The sequence below is a fragment of the Sturnira hondurensis genome, unplaced genomic scaffold, assembly GCF_014824575.4.
Source record: "Sturnira hondurensis isolate 20B ecotype Veracruz unplaced genomic scaffold, ASM1482457v3 Scaffold0018097, whole genome shotgun sequence".
Lineage (NCBI taxonomy): Eukaryota > Metazoa > Chordata > Mammalia > Chiroptera > Phyllostomidae > Sturnira > Sturnira hondurensis.
The window spans coordinates 142,023-161,743 of NW_028090728.1; the positions used below are offsets into that span (position 1 = coordinate 142,023).

Sequence of the window (19,721 nt, forward strand, 5' to 3'; positions counted from 1 at the left end):
AGCAGCTGTCTCAATCTGTCCCAAGGGGAGCTGGAGCTAGGATAGTCCTGCACAGTTGTCCCAACTCGAGGCCAAGGGTCAGACCTTTGTACCTTCCCCCATTTTTCAGTGGAAAATCTGTTCTCGCTTTGCTGAGCAGTCTTTCGTTTTCTTTATGAATGTTACTCTGAAGACGGCATTCTGATATCCTGAAAGCAAATAAACACCCATTTGTATTTTCTTCCATAAAAAGTTCACTCTCAGGGAGTTGGCTCTGTGGCTGGCCACATGTCCTCCTGCACCTGACTGGCTGACTCAGGAAGCACCCAGGCCTGACTCACTCTCCTCTCTGTGCTGCCATCCTGCTGGGACCCGTTTCCCCCAGGACCTCTGGCCAGGACCACGTAGCCATCCACCTCCTTTGTGCCTCTGGCATGGCAGGGGAGGCTAGGCCACTGCTTGCCCTGCCCAGTGGAGGGTGAGACTTAAAGGCCTTGTGAAGTTATGATAATATGAGAAATATTTATTTGCTCCCCTGTTCCTGACACAGAGCTCAAAAATCCCATGGAATTTCTGAGGGATAGGGGTAAGAGGAACGTGTTTTGTTACTCTTAATAAGCCTGTTTCAACCATATTTGAGTTTATACCCTCAGAGAGTGGGGGCTCGTGGCCAGAGGAATGAACCAAGTAATTAGAGGGTTGGAACCTATAGCCCCATCTCTGACCTCTGGGGGAAGGACAGGGGGTTTGGATGTTGAGTTTAACCACCAGTGGCTTAATCAATCATGCCTACATGATGTCACCTTCATAAAAATTTCTGACGGTGGATTTGGAGAGCTATCCGGTTGCCGAGCACATCAAGGTGCCGGGAGGGCAGCATACCAGAGAGGGTGTGGAAGTTCTTTGCTAACTCCATACTTGCCCTGTGCATCTCTTCCCATCTTGCTGTTCCTGAGTTGTTTCCTTAACCCTTAATTTAGTAAGTAAGCTGTTTCCAGAGTTCTGGAAACTGTGAGTCATTATAATAAGTTATCAAACCTGAAGCAAAGGTTGTGGGAACACCCATTTTATAGCTGGTGGGTTGGAAGGACAGTTGTCCACGTGGGACTTGTGACTAGCACCTGACTCAGGGCAGTCTTGTGGGTCTGAGCTTGTACCCTGTGTTAACACAGGGTAACAGGGAGCATCAGAATTGGGTGGTAGGACACCCAGTTGGTGTCCAGAGAATTGGAGAACTGGTCAGTGTGGGAAAAAGCCACACATTTGGTGTCAGAAGTTGGTGTGAGTAAGTGGAGAAGCAGTTTTTCTTTCAGGCCTCTTTAAGGTCTTGATCTTCTCCTGTGTTCTTCTGTTCATTGTTGGCGGGAGAGACTGGCTAGCTGTCAGTGAAGTGCTCCTTCCAGGGTGAAGTCTCCTGTGGGATTGTTCACTGTGGGTACAGCCCTCTGGGTTGAAGCCTTATAGAGAGGATGGTGGAGTCCCCAGGCCGGACCCAGGCATTCTGGGGTTCTTGCCTCTTAGCCCATCACCAAACTGTCAGAACCCCTCACACTGACTGGAGTACCTCTGTATGGAGGTGTGTGGAGTGTAGGCCTTTGGTGGTGAGTCCAGGTGAGAACACCTCTTTGTTAACTGCCCGCTAGTTGGTGATCCCCTGGAAGTCTTTAAACCCTTTCTTTTCTTTATGTTAAGTTTCTCCCATTGCTTTCTTCTTACTGTCTAGCTTCCCTATCAGACTTATATTGGATCTTTTCATTCTTCCTCCATGTCTCTTAATTTTTAAAAAAGAGAGCAAAACATTGTATTCATACATTACCCTTTTTCACAGAATTTGGATATATTTCCTTAGTTGGTCATTGTCTTCACTGACTGGATTTTCTGTAGTGTTCATATTGCTGGTATTTTGCACACAAAAGCAATCTTTTCTGATGCCAAGTTTCCCCTTTGAAGATGTTTTCCTTTCCAATTTTATTGAAAATATGGGTGGGAGACTTTCTAGAGATCTGGTTAACACACTGGCCCTGCTGGGTAATGTGGGAGTGCAGGGCTGCTGCCTACCTGTGGTCACTGGCCTCTCTCCTGGCAGCGTTCCCGACCTGAAAACACCATGGGTACTCTGCCCAGGTACTGAGGGACCTTGTGGCCCTGCCCAGCTCAGGTCCTCAAGCCCGGAGCATTCCCTGGACCTTGGCAGGGGAGGGGTGGGAGCCTGTGTTGGATTCACACAACAGGTAGGCTCCAGGCAGCATTCCACAGCCTTCCAACTTCCCCTTCTGCATCATGCCATGGAATTTGAGTCCAGGTGTGAATCAGACAGCACAGAAAACGGAATCAGGAGACTTCCGCCAAGATGGAGGCATAGGTGGAAACACTGTGCCTTCTCCCACAACCAAGTTTGAATATGACAAAGGTTTGGAGAAACAAAGATACAACCAAAGGACAGAAAATTAAATTATACGGAAGTCCGACTACATCTAACCGTTCAACGGGGACGGTAAGAGGGGCGGAGCCAGCAGCAAGCAGGGTCGGGCAGCACAGGTCCCCCGACCCAGGCGCGCAGGCAGCCCGGAACCAGTTGGGGTGCGGGGCAGACAGACCGCGCTCACACATTCGCGCACAGTGAGATGGACCACGCAGGCCCCAGGGGGCGAGGGCTTACGGCGGTGGCACACTTGCGTGCAGTGGGACGAAACGCGTGGGCCCGGTGACGGCAGCAACTGCGGCACCAGTGAGGGCCGCGGCGGCAGGCGGCAGACAGGACGCCATAGTCCCTCATTGACCCCGCCCCCACATACAGCGTCACAACCCAGCGACTGAGTTGCCCTGTTCTAGTGAACACTTTAGGGCTCTGATCCTGCTACGGACCAGGCACGAACAGCCCAAAAGATGGTGCAAGAAGAACTCAAAGTCCCAGAGCTGATAACTCTCAGCAACCGAGAAATTGCCAGCCTCTCAGAAGCACAATTCAAGACACTATTTATCAGGATGCTCACAGAACTGGTAGATTATAGTCACAAATTAGAGGAATATATGAAGGCTAAACTAATTGAAATGAAGGGAGATGCACAGGAAACCAATAGTGATGGAAAGGAAACTGGGACTCAAATCAATGGAATGGACCAGAAGGAAGAACAAAACATCCCACCAGAAAGGAATGAAGAAATGAGAATTCAAAAAAATGAGGAGAGGCTTAGGAACCTCCAGGACATCTTTAAACGTTCCAACATCCGGATTATAGGGGTACCAGAAGGGGGAAAGAAACAGCCACGAGTGGAAAACTTATTTGAACAAATAATAAAGGAGAACTTCCCCAGTCTGGCAAAGGAAATAGACTTCCAGGAAATCCAGGAAGCTCAGAGAGTCCCAAAGAAGTTGGACCCAAGAAGGAACACACCAAGGCACATCATAATTACATTAGCCAAGACCAAAATGAAGGAGAGAATCCTAGAAGCAGCAAGGGATAAGGGGACAGTCACCTACAAAGGAGTACCCATCAGACTGTCAGCGGATTTCTCAAAAGAGACCTTACAGGCAAGAAGGGGCTGGAAAGAAGTATTCCAAGTCATGAAATCCAAAGACCTACAGCCAAGATTGCTTTATCCAGCAAAACTTTCATTTAGAATGGAAGGACAGATAAAGTGCTTCTCAGATAAGGTCAAGTTCAAGGAGTTCATCATCACCAAGCCCTTATTATATGAAATGCTAAAGGGACTTATATAAGAAAAAGAAGATGAAAAATATGAACAGTGAAAGGACAGCAAACACACAGTTATTAACAACCACACCTAAAACAAAAGCAAACCAAGAGGACAGCTAGATCAGGAGTGGAACCATAGAAATGAAGAACACATGGAGAGTTAGAAACAGGGGAGTGGGAGGGGGAGAAGGGGGGAGAAGGCACAGAAAACAGCATAGATGGTAGGTAGAAAATAGATAGGGGGGAGGGCGAGAATAGTGGGGGAAATATAGAATCTAAAGAACTTGAGACAGGTGGTTGTAAACTAAGGGGGGGAAGAATGGTTGGGGAGGGAGGGTGTGGGTGGAGGGGAATGAAGGGGGGAATAGAACAACTGTAATGGTATAATCAATAAAATATATTAAAAAAAAAGAAAACGGAATCACACAGAACATGGCACATCGAATACAGCATATTCCTGTAATAAATTCAGCCTGGTTTAAGCCATGTTCAGTCCCCTTGTGTAAATGTGCAAATTCCTGCAAGTCTGTCAGTGTTTAACCCTTTTCTGCTGGAGCTAGAACTCCTGCCTCTTATCCCAATTTCCCTGTTTACTAGCTGTGGGATTGTGAGCTGGTTTCTGAATGCCTTGCTTAGTTTCTCTCCTCTGTAAAGTGGGGATAATGGGACTTCCTTAAAGAGGCCCTCAGAACAATGCCTGGAAGGTAATGTGTGAAAAAATATTAGTAAATGTTAACCAGAAAATGAACAATAACTATTAATTCCTTTTTATTCTCTCATTTTCTTACTTTTCAGTCATTTTCATTGAGGTAGTGACCCACAATCCACCCCCCCCCCCTCTGCTCTATGCCTGCCCCAAGTTGTTCTTGGTGTAGTCAGGGAATTTATTAATTTCCTATTGCCACTGTAACAAATGACCACAAATTTACTGGCTTAAAAACAACAACTTTGTTTTCTTTCCATTCTAGAGGTTAAAATTAGGGTGTTGGCAGGACTGCATTCCTTCTGGAGACTTCAGGGTAAATCTGGATGGTTTGTTTTTTTTTCTTTTCTTTTTCCAACTTCTAGAGGCCACCACCATTTTCATTCCTTCTATCTTGAAAGTTTCTCTCTCCAGACTCTGGTTCTATCATCAGGTCTTCTTTTTGTTTCTTTCCTTGTTTTTTTAAGGTTTTATATATTTCTTCAGAAGGTGATTCAACTATAGAATGAAGCATTTTTAGTATTATGAAATACAGTGTTTTCAAATCTTTTTCCCTACAATTCTGTTTATTACAATTTTTATAACGCTAATGAGATGTTATTATCTGAAGTTTTTGAAATATTTAGGTATTTTGGATGATGCCTGGTGTGATTGTTACCAAACAAGGGTCCAAGGGGGGCGGAGGCAATACTTGGCCCACTGAGGGATGCCAAAAACTGCTTCAGAAAACAGAGGCCCCTCCCAAGGACGGTATACTAATATCTACTGGGCTTTTCTGTCCGCCGCCAATTGGAAAGACATCGCTCAATGCCAGAGATTTGTGAAAAGGAAACGAAATGTTTATTTAATGCTATTCAGGCCTAATGCCTTCATTAAAATATTAAAGTCTTTTAAGGCATACACCTACACACACACACACACACACACACACACATACACACAGCGCTCCCTTCTCCCACTGTCCGAACTCTGGGTACCATAAATCGGGAAAAGAGCACAAGTCCATTTTTCCAGGCCACTGGCACTGTGAGCTGTGTCGCCTGTCCAGGCAGGATCTCCAATTAATCCAAAGTCATGCAGCACCTTCCACTGGCAAGAGTCCTTTGTACCAAGTTCTAGTCAAAGTCTCTCCTCTTTCCAGGCCACTCGGCCAAAGGGAGTACCCCAAAGCTGCGTGGGCCTCTTTTACCAAAGCTGCAGGGGTCCGCACTCCACCGAGAGTGAGTGTCTTTCTTCACCTGGCCGCAGGGATCTCCATTCTGGGAAAGCTGAGTGGTTTTCCCTTTTCACCTGGCCAAGAGGGGGTCCTCACTCTGTTAAAGCCACATAGCTCTCACGCAGGCACTGTCTCAGAGGATCAGCCCCCTGGGTAGAAGCCACTCACTTCTCCCTGGTTCAAAACTTGGCTACAGCTATTTAACATATCTATGAAACCAGTTAAAGGTTATAGATATGTTAAATGACCATTCCAGAGGTTAGCTGCAAAACTGTTGCTATGCAAAACAGCTCTCAATGGCCCTGCTCCATTTGTCCCTTCCCCCAACTGACACCTGGTGGGGGGCGGTGAGGACATCTTAATAATATTTCCTCCAATATTCTTATACATTCCAAATGTATAGGAATGGACACCATTCCAAATCTTTTTTTGCCCCCCACCCAGCAGCACCCTGTAACATGATCAGTAACAAAGGCTACATGAAGTGGTAGCTGTGGTCATAAATAACCCTTCTGTAAACTAAACACACCAAGGATTTTCTTTTCTGTACAGGCAGCTATGAAGTTATCAGATAGTAACTGTCCATCTGAGAGAAACTGGTCAGCTGGTCATCTTTTCCTTGATCAATTAGTATGTCCAGCTGAGACACTGGATAGGTCTTTATAAGATGGGTAGAATAATAAGCCTTCCATTTACTTTCATCTGTTCCCTAATATCCACTAAAGGCTTCCCCCCACCCTCCCTCCAAGGACAGAGCACCAGATTGCAAATTGGAGCAAATGTTGACACATTTATAATTTTTTAGAATGCTTTAAAGCACAAGTCAGAGCTCCATGGTCTCCCATGGAGTGGCCAAAATAGACATCCTTTGGGAGACCCCTGGAAAACTGGCATTTACAAGTTGGGGAAGCTTCTTTGTTATGTAAGAGTATGTTCTCTAGTTAGTTTACCAAGGATCTTCAGTGGCATCCACATAAAACACAGCTGCAATGCCAAAGTTCTGGTTCTCACTGTTTTTTTAACTATCATAGTTTTAAAATTGTTTGATTGTTTTGAGAGAGAGACACTGATTTGTTGTTGTTTCACTTAATTATGCATTCATTGATAGATTCTTGTATGTGCTCTAACCGGCGATTGAATTTGCAACCTGTGCACATTGGGATGATGCTCTAACCAACTGAGCTACCCAGCCAGCGCTCATCTTTAATATGTAGCCACTAAGGCTGGTATCTGGAGTAATGACAAGGCCATGTTCTGAGGCAGCCTGATGATAACCAGAAAACCTGGTTTATCAGAGTTGCTATAAAACTCTGTTCTGTCACATTAAATCAGACAGCCAGTGTAGTAGTGCTGGGCATTTTTCAGTTCCTGCCGTTGATGGTCAGCAATAGAACATTTCATTTTGCAGTTCAGTTCAATGCTGTCATGTTCCAAAACTTTCTGCCGACCACAAAGCATGTGCTGCTGGACATCTGTTTCATTGTCATTCATTCTTTTCCTGTGCAGCTACAACTAGCTCTTTTGTCTGCCCCAAAGGGTAATGATCCTTCAGCCCAGGCAGGGAGAGAGAAGCAGCAGTTGGAACCAGAAGGCAGGGCCTCAACATTCATGTCTCAATTCTCCGTCTTTGACCCTCTTCCCTCATTCATATAAGACCCTTGTGGTTACATTGAGCCCACCAGATAATCTAAAATAATCTCTTCAATTCAAGATCCTCAATTTGCCATGTAATTTATTTACAGGTTCTAGGGATTTGGATTTGGATGTCTTTAGGAGGCATTGTTCACTCTACTACAGGGAGGAAGATGTGTAATAAACTGTAGTATGGTACACTCACTCTGCAGAGATGCCCCAGCCGGAGCTGTGGGGAACTCACACCAGGAGCAGTGTTGCTTCCTGTGGAATTGGGAAAGGCTACCTGGGAGAAGGACGTTCAAGCTGAGTCTTGAAGGATGAAGGGCCTTTGGTAGGATGGAAAGGTTCAGGCAGAGGAAACAGCACTTGCCAAGATAAGAGGTGATGAAAGAATCCAGCAGTTTTAGAAACCTTTAGATCTTTGATGTTGCCAGAAATTAAGGAGGGATGGCAGGAAAAGACATGTGTAGTTTAAGGCAGAGTGTGCTGTGATGGATTTGGAATGTGTTCTGTGAAGAGAAGGGAACTAACTGGTGGAGTGGTGGAGCTGTTTTGATGTTTATTTTTAATATAAATGTTTTGTCTGATTATGTTAGTAATACATGTTAGTTTTATAGAAAATTAAGAAACCAAAGAAATGTATTGAATACTAGGGAAATAAAAATTACTCAGAAATAATAATTCTTGACATCTCTGTGTGGTGTGGTCACTGAGCATGTATGTGCGTGTGCACACGTCCTTTCACATAGTTAAATCATATGGTGTATTCAGATTCATGTCTTGACTTTAAAAAAAAGATATTTTATTTATTTATCTTTAGAGGGGGAAGGGAAAGAGAGAGGGAGAGAAATATCAATATATGGTTACCTGTCATGAGTCCCCTGCTGGGAACTGGCCTGCAACCAAGGCATGTGTCCTGACTGGGAATTGAACCATGATCCTCTGGTTCGCAGGCCTGCACTCAGTCCACTGAGCTACACCAGCCACGGCTTTACTTTTTGATTTAACAATGTATTACAAGATACACTTCATGTCATAAAAATATTCCCAAATATGCTTAACATGTTCATAATATTCTATTAGGTATAGCACCATAATTTATTTAAGCCTTCTGTTGTAGGATCCAATGTTTTTCTCTATTTTAAATAATTCCAATACATAAATCTGTATTAAAGTTTCTGAGTGTATCCTTAGGCAATTCCTAGATAGATACTTTGCTTGGCTAAAATGTAAAGTTGTTTGTAAATCCCTTGGTATGTATGTCCATGTTCTTCCTAGAGTGTTACAAATCCGTAAGCTGTGTGGGTGAGCATAGGTGTCAGGCAGCCTTGCCAGCATCATCATGTTCCTAAGTCATTATCCCCAGTTGAACAGACAAACAGTATTTCCTTTTAATTTGCATGTCTGTTGAGTTTCATAGATTTATTTTCATTTTTCTTGTGATTTTTCTATTCCTGTCTTTTCTCAATGTGCTATTGGGGTTTTAATGTTATTCTTGTTTATTTTTTGGTGTATTAAAACTACCAATTTCTGTTAAACTGTTGCGGATAATTCCTGCAGGGTTGGGTTTTTTGTTTGTTTATTTGTTTTGGTAGTATATAGATTGTTATGTTTTCATGAAATAAAGAATTCTAAAGCTGTTAGGGTGCAGATTTTTTTCCATTGTGTTTCTTTTTTGTTGTTCATTTTCTTTTCTTTTTAAAAAATTTTTTTAAAAGATTTTATGTATTTATCTTTAGAGGGCAAGGGAAGGAGAGAAGGAGATAAATATCAATGTATGGTTGCCTCTCATGAGTTCCCTGCTGGGAACTGGCCTGCAATCCAGACATGTGCCCTGACTGGGAATCCAATCGCGATCGTGTGGTTCGCAGGCCCGTGCTCACTCCACTGAGCTACACCAGCCGGGGCTTCCATTGTGTTTCTTACATTGTTTCTAGGCTTATAAAGATTTTTCTCACCCAAATGTCACATATTTTAGGATTTCATATTTTATTTTTTAGTGTTATGATTTTAATTAATTTGGAATGTACTTTGGTATATGATGTAAGAATTTTTTAAAAAATATATTTTATTGATGACACTATTACAGTTGTACCATTTCCCCACCTTTATTCCCCTCCACCCTGTACACCTCCTCCCATCCACATTTCCCCTCTTTAGTTTATGTCCATAGGTCATACATATAAGTTTTTGGCTTCTCCATTTCTTATACTATTCTTAACTTCCCCATTTATTGTCTACCTACCATTGATGCTACTTATTCTCTGAACCTTTTCTTCCCTCTCCCCTTCCCTCTCTCCCACTGATAACCCTGCATGTGATCATATTCCTGTTTTAGTTGTCTGCTTAGTTTGTTTTTATTTATTTTTAGGTTTGGTTGTTAATAGCTCTGAGTTTGTTGTTATTTTACTGTTCCTATTTTTGATCTTCTTTTTCTTAGATAAGTCCCTTTAACATTTCATGTAATAAGGGTTGGGTGATGATGAACTCCTTTAACTTGACCTTATCTGGGAAGTACTTTATCTGCCCTTCCATTCTAAATGATAGCTTTGCTGGATAGAGTAATCTTGAATGTAGGTCCTTGCCTTTCATGACTTGGAATACTTCCTCCCAGCCCCTTTTTGCCTGCAAGGTTTCTTGTGAGAAATCAGCTGAAAGTCTTATGGGCACTCCTTTGTAGGTAACTGTCTTTTTTTTCTCTTGCTGCTTTTAAGATTCTCTCCTTGTCTTTAATCTTAGGTAATGTAATTATGATGTGCCTCATTCTCTTCCTCGTTGGGTCCAACTTCTTTGGAACTCTGAGCTTCCTGTACTTCCTGGAAATCTATTTCCTTCACCAGATTGGGGAAGTTCTCCTTCATTATTTTTTCAAAAAGGTTTTCAACTTCTTGGTCTTCCTCTTCTCCTTCTGGCACCCCTATGATTCAGATGTTGGAATGTTTCAAGATGTCCTGGAGGTTCCTAAGCCTCTCCTCATTTTTTTGAATTCTTGTTTAGTCATTCTGTTCTGGTTGAATGTTTCTTTCTTCCTTCTGCTCTAAACTGTTGATTTGAGTCCTGGTTTTCTTCCCGTCACTATGGTTCCCTGTAGATTTTTCTTTATTTCACATAATGCAACCTTCATTGCTGCCTGGATCTTTTTTATGCTGTTGAAGTACCCAGTGAGTTCCTGGAGCATCCTGATAACCAGTGGTTTGAACTGTGCATCTGATAGGTTGGCTATTTCTTCACCACTTAGTTGTATTTTTTCTGGAGCTTTGATCTTATTCTTTCATTTGGGACTTTTTTTTTTTTAATCTTGGCATGCCTGTTATGTAGTGTGGGGCTGAGCCTTAGGAATTCATCAGAGTGGGGTAACCCATGTCATCACTGCATTGTGACTCTGTATGTGGGGGAGGGGTCGAAGAAGGAATGATGCTGCTTGCTCCACTCTGCTGGTTTTCAGTCACTTCCCCCGCTACCCACAATTAAATTGGGCCCTTCTGGTGCTGATTCCTGGGTGGGTGGTTTTGTGTACATTCTAGGACCCCGTGGGTCTCTCCAGCGAACTCTCTTGTGAGGCTGGGAGTTTCTCCCACTGCCACCTCAACCCCCACAGGTGTTTTCAGTGAGAGATTTTGAGGCTTTATTTCCCTGTGCTGGAATTCTGGGTTGTGTGGTCTGTCTCACTCCCTTGTTGTTTCTCGCGGTTTATCTGCATGCAAAGGTGGGAATGCCAGGTCTGCAAGTTGCCACCTTGCCAAAAGTCCTCGCTGTCCAGCTAGCCATCTCCACCCCTCCTACTGGTCTGGATGAGTGTGTTTTCTTTAGTTCCTTAGTTGTCAGATTTCCATACAGTTCAATTTTCTGTCAGTTTTGGTAGTTTTTTGTTTTTAAATTTGTTGTCCTCCTTTTGGTTGTGAGAGGAGGCCCACCTATGCCTCCATCTTTCCCGGAAGTCTATAAAATGTTTTTAAAATGTTTAGCAAGTATTCCAGCATCATTTACTGAACAAGATTGCTTCTCCTCACTGATTTGAGTTTGCTGTTTTTTTTTTTTTTTACTTTCACCTGAGTATGTGTTTATTGAGAGAAAGACAGACAGACAGGCAGACATCGATGTGAGAGAGAAACATGAAATGGTTGCCTGGAGTGTGTGCCCCGACCTAGCATCAAATCTCCAACCAACTGAGCCACCAGGCCAGGGATGAATTTGCAGTTTTTTTATGTTAGATACTTAAATATTCTTGGATATATTTGCTCTTTTTTATATTTTGCTCCATTGATTATGTGATTTTGATGATGGCTATATAATATTTCAGTATCTGGTAAATCAAATTTGCTTCATTGTAATTTGTTTAACCATTTTTGACATTTATTCTTGAAGTTATTTTATCTGGTTTCCAGAAAACCCCCCAAAACCACCACCAACAACAACTGGCATGAGTTTTGGTGAAATTGCATTACTTCAGGGGAGAATCAGCATGTTTTCCAGTATTGACCTTTTCCTTCTAGGAATGTAATACATATTTTCACTGATTATTTTATATATTATTTAGTAAAATTTTAAACTTTCTTTGTATAAAGGGAGAAATGAATTGAAGACTGTATGTATTAATGAGAAGATGAGATGATTGGGACAATGGTGCTATTCCCTAGAGGGGACACATCAGAAAACTCAGGAGGAGACCTGGAGGGATAGCATCAAGAATCCACTTTTAGGAATTTTGAGTTGTACCCCACAGACACTTCTGAATAGCTCTTCATCTTCTATTAAGCTGCTGTTTGTAGTGAGGGAAGGTTTATTGGTCAATGGAGATAGATGTTCTGTACTTTTTCATAGGTTAAATATCCATCCTTCTACCTCACAGGATGCTTTCTTTCCAATAGGAAGAACCCACAGCAATAATATATTAATTTACAATTCTGTGTGTTTGCTGTTATCACTGTTGCACTACCCCCAGTCTGTCTGTACTCTTTTCTGAGTTTCATCCTCTTTAATTCTTCTCTCTCAGGATGATACTTTTTAAGATTATGGGGTGAGATTGGCTTCTTCCTAATTTTAGCAAGCTAGTATAGTCTTTGTTGTATTATCACATGCTGGGTTTTTTGTGTTTTTTTAAAAAAGATTTCATTTATTTATCCATTTTTAGAGAAGGGAGAGAGGAGAGACAGAGAGATACATCAGTGTGTGGTTGCCTCTCATGTGCCCCCTACTGATATCCTTTTGGTTTGCAGGCTGGCACTCAATCCACTGAGCCATACCAATTAGGGCATTACGTTGCTGTTTATTTTATTGGGTTTGTGGCTTCATCCCTCAACTCCACATTCTTCATCCACAAGCCTATTAGCTTTGTCAGAGTGACCTGTCCTCCACACTTCCTTGTCTACCTTCAAGACCCAGCACAGTTGTGACCCCTTTCTGGACCATTGTCTCTGACCCTCTGGACTGGACCCCGTGGCCTTTCGTGTTCCCAAGGCTCCACATTTACTTTTTTCACTCCATTTATTGCACTATATTGAAACATATGGTTGTATACCTGTTATATACATTCCTACCTTAGTATACCTTTTACCACTGTTCCTGGCACATGTAAGGTATTTAGGGAGGATTTGTAAAAGGCAAAGAATCTGAGTTACATTCATGCCATGACATAGCAATCTTATCTTTGTTGGCAAGGGGGCGGGGCACAGCTATTTAATTTTGATGAAGATTTGGTCAAGACTGTTAGGAAAGGACAGTAACCACAAAGACGGTAGAAAAGCATAGTATTCCCAAAATAACAGCAATTAAGGATGGTAATGAGGGGCAAGTAGGTCAGAAAAGAATAAATAGAAGCAATATCATAAAATCAGCAAAAGTGAAGAGAGGAAAAGAGGTGAAACAAGAGCTAATAAATAGTAAACAAAATGAAGTGCAAACAATAAAACCAAATGGCTGCACAATAAATATTCTTAAGCTAAATTCACCTATTAAAAAACAAGATCAGCAACATTAATATCAAAGCAGAATGCAAGAACAGAAGCATTGAACAGAACGAAGAGGGACATTATGTACTGATAAAAACTAAAAATATTTAGGAATAAAAGAATTTCATTAAAAAAAAAGCTCTATTATTTTCCTGACTTCCAGCCAAGATGGGGGCATAAGCAGACATACTGTGCCTCCTCCCACAACCAAAGGAAGGACAGCAACAAATTTAAAAACAAACAACAACCAGAACTGAGGGGAAATTGAACTGTGTGGAAATCCAAGAACCAAGGAGTTAAAGAAGAAACATTCACCAGTATGAAGGGTAGAGGCATGCAGTTGGGCAGAGAGGACTCATGGCAGGGCAGCGGCAGCTGGAGGACTGGGTGTTCCCTTATTTGCGTGTGGATGGATAGGGAGGAGCAACTAGGGAGTGAGTCAGATTGCTCAACCCAGGGTTCCAGCCCAGGGAAATAAAGCCTCAAAATCTCTCACTGAAAACACCTGTGGGGGTTGAGGTGGCAGTGGGAGAAACTCCCAGCCTCACAGGAGAGTTTGTTGGAGAGACCCACAAGGTCCAAGAACACACATGAGCCCACCCACCAGGAATCAGCACCAGAATGCCCCAGTTTTCTTGTAGGTAGTGGGGGAAGTGACTGGGAACTGGCGGAGAGTGGAGCAAGCACCATTGTTCCCTCTCAGACCCCTCCCCCACATACAGAGTCAAAATGCAGCTTCCTGGGTTGCCCCACCCTGGTGAACACCTATGGCTCTGCCCCTTACTATGTAACAGGTGTGCTCAGACAAAAAAAATGGCCCAAATGAAAGAACAAATCAAAGCTCCAGAAAAAATACAACTAAGTGACAAAGAGATAGCCAATCTATCAGATGTATAGTTCAAAATACTGGTAATCAGGATGCTCACAGAATTGGTTGAATTTGGTTGCAAATTAGATGAAAAAATGATGGCTACGCTAAAGGAATGAAATAAAGGAAATAAAGGAAAATGTACAGGGAACCAATAGTGATGGGAAGGAAACTGGGACTCAAATCAAGGGAGTGGACCAGGAAGAAGGAAGAAACAACCAAACAGAAAAGAATGAAGAAACAAGAATTCAAAAAAATGAGAAGAGGCTTAGGAACCTCCACGACATCTTTAAGTGTTCCAACATCTGAATTATAGGATACCAGAAGGAGAAGAGGAAGAGCAACAAGTGGAAAACTTATTTGAACAAATAATAAAGGAGAGCTTCCCCGATCTAGCAAAGGTAATAGACTTCCAGGAAGTCTAGGAAGCTCAAAGAGTCCCAAAGAAGTTGGACCCAAGGAGGAATAGACCAAGGCACATCATAATTACATTAGCCAAGATTAAAATGAAGGAGAGAATCCTAGAAGCAGCAAGAGATAAGGGGACAGTCACCTACAAAGGAGTACCCATCAGACTGTCGGCTGATTTCTCAAAAGAGACCTTATAGGCAAGAAAGGGCTGGGAAAAAGTATTCCAAGTCATGAAAGGCAATGACCTACACCCAAGATTGCTCTATCCAGCAAAGCTTTCATTTAGAATGGGAGGGCAGATAAAGTGCTTCTAAAATGAGGTCAAATTAAAGGAATTCATCATCACCAAGCCCTTATTCTATGAAATGTTAAAGGGACTTATCTAAGAAAAAGAACATAAAAAACATGTATAGTAAAATGACAGCAAACTCACAATTATTGACAAGCACAACTAAAACAATAACAAACATAATCAAACAAGTCAAACAGGAACAGAACCACAGAAATGGAGCTCACATGGAGGGTTAGCAACAGGGGAGTGGGAGGAGGAGAAAGGGGGAAAAGGTACAGAGAATAAGTAGCATAGACGGTAGGTAGAAAATAGACAGGGGGAGGGCAAGAATAGTATGGGAAATGTAGAAGCTAATGAACTAAAGCTGGGAAATGGTGGGAGAGGGCATGCAGGGTGGAGGGGAATGAAGGGGGGCAAATGGGACAACTTTAATAGCATAATCAATACAATATTTTTTCACTTACGCCATCTGCTTTTTAAAAAGATATTATTTATTTATCTTTAAAGGGGAAGGGAAGGAGAGAGGGAGAGATATCAATGTATGGTTTCCTCTCGTGTGTTCCCTATTGGGAACTGGCCTTATGGCATGTGCCCTGACTGGGAATTGAACCGCTTGATCTTTTGGTTCTCAGGCCTGCACTCAATTCACTGAGCTACACCAGCCAGGGTCAATAAAATATATATTTTTTAAAAAGGAGTTCTAGTAATGATGGAGACAGTGCAGGAACATGCAGGTGATGAATTTGGATTATAGTTTTCTTGAAGTAATCCAGAAATCTTGAGTATGGGATCAGTATTTTTAAATGAATACATTTTATATGTGATTTTGACTATATTCATATAAATACTGACTTATTGTATTAATATACATTATTATAATGCAATAAGGTATTATGCATAACTATACTATATGAACATATATAATGTAATACACAATATGATTTTAGTATATATTTTCTTTTTAAATTATTTTATTGTTCAATTACAGTTTTCTGCATTTACCCCTTCACTTTTACCCCCTACCCCAGCCAAACTCACCTCTGTCCATTGCTTCCATGCCCTCCGCACACCTTGGTTTTGTCCATGTGTCCTTTATAGTTGTTCCTAAAAACCCTTCTCCCCATTATTCGCTCCTACCTCCCCTCTGGTTACTGTCAGATTGTTCTTAAGCTCAGTCTTTCTGGTTATATTTTGCTTGCTTTTTTCTTTTGTTGATTAGGTTCCTGTTAAAGGTGAAGTCATGGTATTTGTCCCTCACCACCTGGCTTTTGTCACTTAACATAATGCCCTCCAGTTCCATCCATGCTATTGAAAAGGGCAGAGCGCCTTCTTTCTCCCTGCTGCGTAGTATTCCATTGTGTAAATGTACCATAGTTTTTTTATCTACTCATTTACTAATGGATACTTATGTTGCTTCCAGCACTTGACCATTGTAAATTGTGCTGCTGTGAACACTGGGGTGCATAGGTTCTTTTGGATTGGTGTTTCAGGGTTCTTAGGGTATACTCCCAGCAGTGGAATTGCTGGGTGAAAAGACAACTCCATTTTTAGTTTTCTGACGAAATTCCATATTGTTTTCCACAGTGGCTGCACCAGTCTGCATTCCCACCAACAGTGCATTAGGGTTCCCTTTTCTCCACATCCTCTCCAACACTTGTTTGTTGAATAGTTTATGATGGCCATTCTCACCAGTGTGAAGTGGTATCTCACTGTGGTTTTAATTTCCATCTCTCTGATGGCTAGTGATGCTGAGCATCTTTTCATATGCCTCTGGCCTCTCTTTAACATACTCCTTGGAGAAGTGTTTGTTCAACTCTTTTGCCCATTTTTTAATTAGGTTGTTTGTGTTCCTGGAATTGAGTGATTTTACACAGAAAATATGTAAAATACGTATTATATTTTAAGTATATGCAGTTGACCCTTTTTTAAAAATATATTTTATTGATTATGCCATTACAGTTGTCCCATTCCCCCCCCTTTATTCCCCTCTACCTGAACACCCTCTCCCCGACCATTCTCCCTCTTTAGTTTATGTCCCCATGTCTCAAATTCTTTAGATTCTATATTTTCCATACTATTCTTGCCCTCCCCCTATCTATTTTTTACCTACTGTCTATGCTACTTATTCTCTGTACCTTCTCCCCTCTTCTCCGCCTCCCACTCCCCTGTTGCTAACCCTCCATGTGTTCTTCATTTCTATGGATCCACTCCTGATCTAGCTGTACTCTTAGTTTGCTTTTGTTTTAGATGTGGTTGTTAATAACTGTGAGTTTTCTGTCCTTTCACTGTTTGTATTTTTTACTTCTTTTTCTTAGATAAGTCCCTTTAACATTTCATAGAATAAGGGCTTGGTCATATGAACTCCTTGAATTTGATCTTACTGAGAAGCACTTTATCTGTCCTTCCATTCTAAATGAAAGCTTTGCTGGATAGAGCAATCTTGGATGTAGGTCCTTGCCATTCATGACTTGGAATACTTCTTTCCAGCCCCTTCTTGCCTGTAAGGTCTCTTGAGAAATCAGCTGATAGTCTGATGGGAGCTCCTTTGTAGGTGACTGTCCCCTTATCTCTTGCTGCTTCTAGGATTTTCTCCTTCATTTTAATCTTGGCTAATGTAATGATGATATGCCTTGGTGTGTTCCTTCTTGGGTCTAACTTCTTTGGGACTCTCTGAGCTTTCTGGATTTCCTGGAAGTCCATTTCCTTTGCCAGATTGGGGAAGCTCTCCTTTATTATTTGTTCAAATAAGTTTTCTACTTGTCACTCTTCCTTTCCCATTCTCCTACCCCTATAATTCAGATGTTGGAACGTTTAAAGATGTCCTGAAGGTTCCTAAGGCTCTCCTCATTTTTTAAAAAATTCTTGCTTCTTCATTCTTTTCTGTTTGGTCATTTTTTTCTTCCTTCTGGTCCACTCCCTTGATTTGAGTCCCAGTTTCCTTTCCATCACTATTGGTTTTCTGTGCATTTCCCTTCATTTCAATTAGTTTAGCCTTCATTTGTTCCTCTAATTTGTGACTAAAATCAACCAGTTCTGTAGCCATCCTGATCACTAGTGTCTTGAATTGTGCATCTGAGAGGTTCGCTATTTCCTGGTCACTTAGAGTTATTGGCTCTGGGGCTTTGAGTTCTTCTTGAGCCATGATGTTTTGGTCTTTTTGCGCCTGTTACATATGAGGGGCAGAGCCCTAGGTGTTCACCAGGGCAGGGCAACTCAGTCACTGGGTTGTAATGCTGTATGTGGGGGCAGGGTCAAGGAGGGGCAATATCAGTCCCCTCTGCTGCTTCCCACCACTGGGGCCTGCGCGGGCCATCTAACTGCTCGCTCCATTTCACTGCTCACTCCTTCCCCTGGTTTTTCTGGGCCCAGATGTGTGAGTGCCATCAGCCTTGTGCCCTCACTGGGTCTGCCCGTTGCAACCCCATGCCTCGGATCTGCCGATCACAGCCTGTGCGCCTGGTTCCCTGGGTCGGTCTAGCAGAGTTTTCATGTGCAACCCCGCCCTGCCAGTTGCTGGTTCCGCCCCTCTTACTGGTCTAGCTGAACAGTTTGTTGTTGTTGTCGGTCTTCCATATAGTTCAATTTTTCTCTGTTTTGTTGCATTTTTGTTACTAAAACTTTGTTGTTTTTAAACTTGGTTTTGCGAGGAGGCACAGTGTTTCCCCTATGCCTCCATCTTGGCCGGAAGTCTGCAGTTGCCCCTTGAACAACAGGTTTTGGACTATGTGTCCACTTACACACCAATTTTTTTCAATAAATATACAGTTGGCCCTTGGTATCTGTGGAGTTTGTGTTTGCAGATTCAGCCAATCATGGATCGAAGACAGTACTTTCAGTCTTCTGTTAGGAACGCATAGATGTGGAGGGCCAGTTGTAAGCATTATTCTACACCTTATAAAAAGTAGAAGGAACTTGAGCATTCTTGGATTCTGGGATTCGTTTGGGGGTTTCAGGGGTTTTGGAACCCATCCCTCACAGGTACTGAGGCCCTCTAGTTAAGTTTTGGGAGCGTTACAACTTACAGGTTTTTGACTGCATGGGATTGGCGCCCGTAATACCTGTGTTGTTCGAGGGTCAGCTGCATCTATATATAAATATTGTGTCAATTAAGATAGGGATTTGACTATTTCTTCAATAAAAGCTTACTTAAGTTGAGTGTAAGAAGCTTGCATTTTGATTTGTTTTTTCTTCATTTGTTTTTGCTTTTTGCAGAAATAGGCATCACTGTCTGTATTAGAATTAAATTTAGTTGCAAGTGACAAAACCCCCCAAATAATACTGACTTAAACAAGACCCAAGTTTATTTCTCATGTAAAAGTCTGGTGGATGGCCCAGGCTGGCACGGGCTCAGTAGTGTGCGCGCCTCGGCTCCTGGTGGTATCTGGGTCCACTACATGAGACCGATATCTGCTCGCCCCAGCTATGGTGTTGTGGTTCAGGCAGCAGGATGAGGGAAAGGGGTGAGCACAGCTTGTCCAGAGAGCCTTCTGGAAAGGCGTTATCCAGTTGGCCAGAACCCAGACACACCCAGCTGCAAACGAGTCTGGAAAATGTCCTTATTCTGAAACCACATGCCCGATAAAAAAAAATCACAGAACTAAGGCAGGAAAAGAAAAGAAATACTGGACTATAACCAACCTCTGCTTAGACGTGTATAATAATCTGGGGATAATATTGCAAACTCTCCTGAATATATGAGGTACACCTATAAACAAATAAGAAGAAACTAAATGGCAAGAGACGTGATGGTACAGGTCAATTTGCAGTAGTATAATAAGCAATTCAAAGGCAAAAGAGAGAGAAAAAAAACAAAGATATTGAACATCATTGTAATCAGAAATGGAAAACAAAAGAAACCATTTTTACCCATCAAAAAAAAAATAACACCTAGTGCCAATCAGGGTGTAGAGAAGCAATTGTTTCCATTCGGTTCTGGTGCCATGTCAATGACTGCAGTCTTTCCAGAAAGTAG

The 19,721-nt window shown here is 42.2% G+C and overlaps 1 protein-coding gene and 1 pseudogene across 1 annotated transcript in view; one reads left to right on the forward strand and one right to left on the reverse strand.

The window, feature by feature from the left end:
- Positions 1–19,721, forward strand: part of SPECC1 (sperm antigen with calponin homology and coiled-coil domains 1) — a 168,956-nt gene that overhangs the window by 22,007 nt on the left and 127,228 nt on the right. The gene's annotated exons all lie outside the window — the stretch shown is intronic.
- Positions 6,071–7,082, reverse strand: LOC119002747 (S-formylglutathione hydrolase-like; annotated as a pseudogene).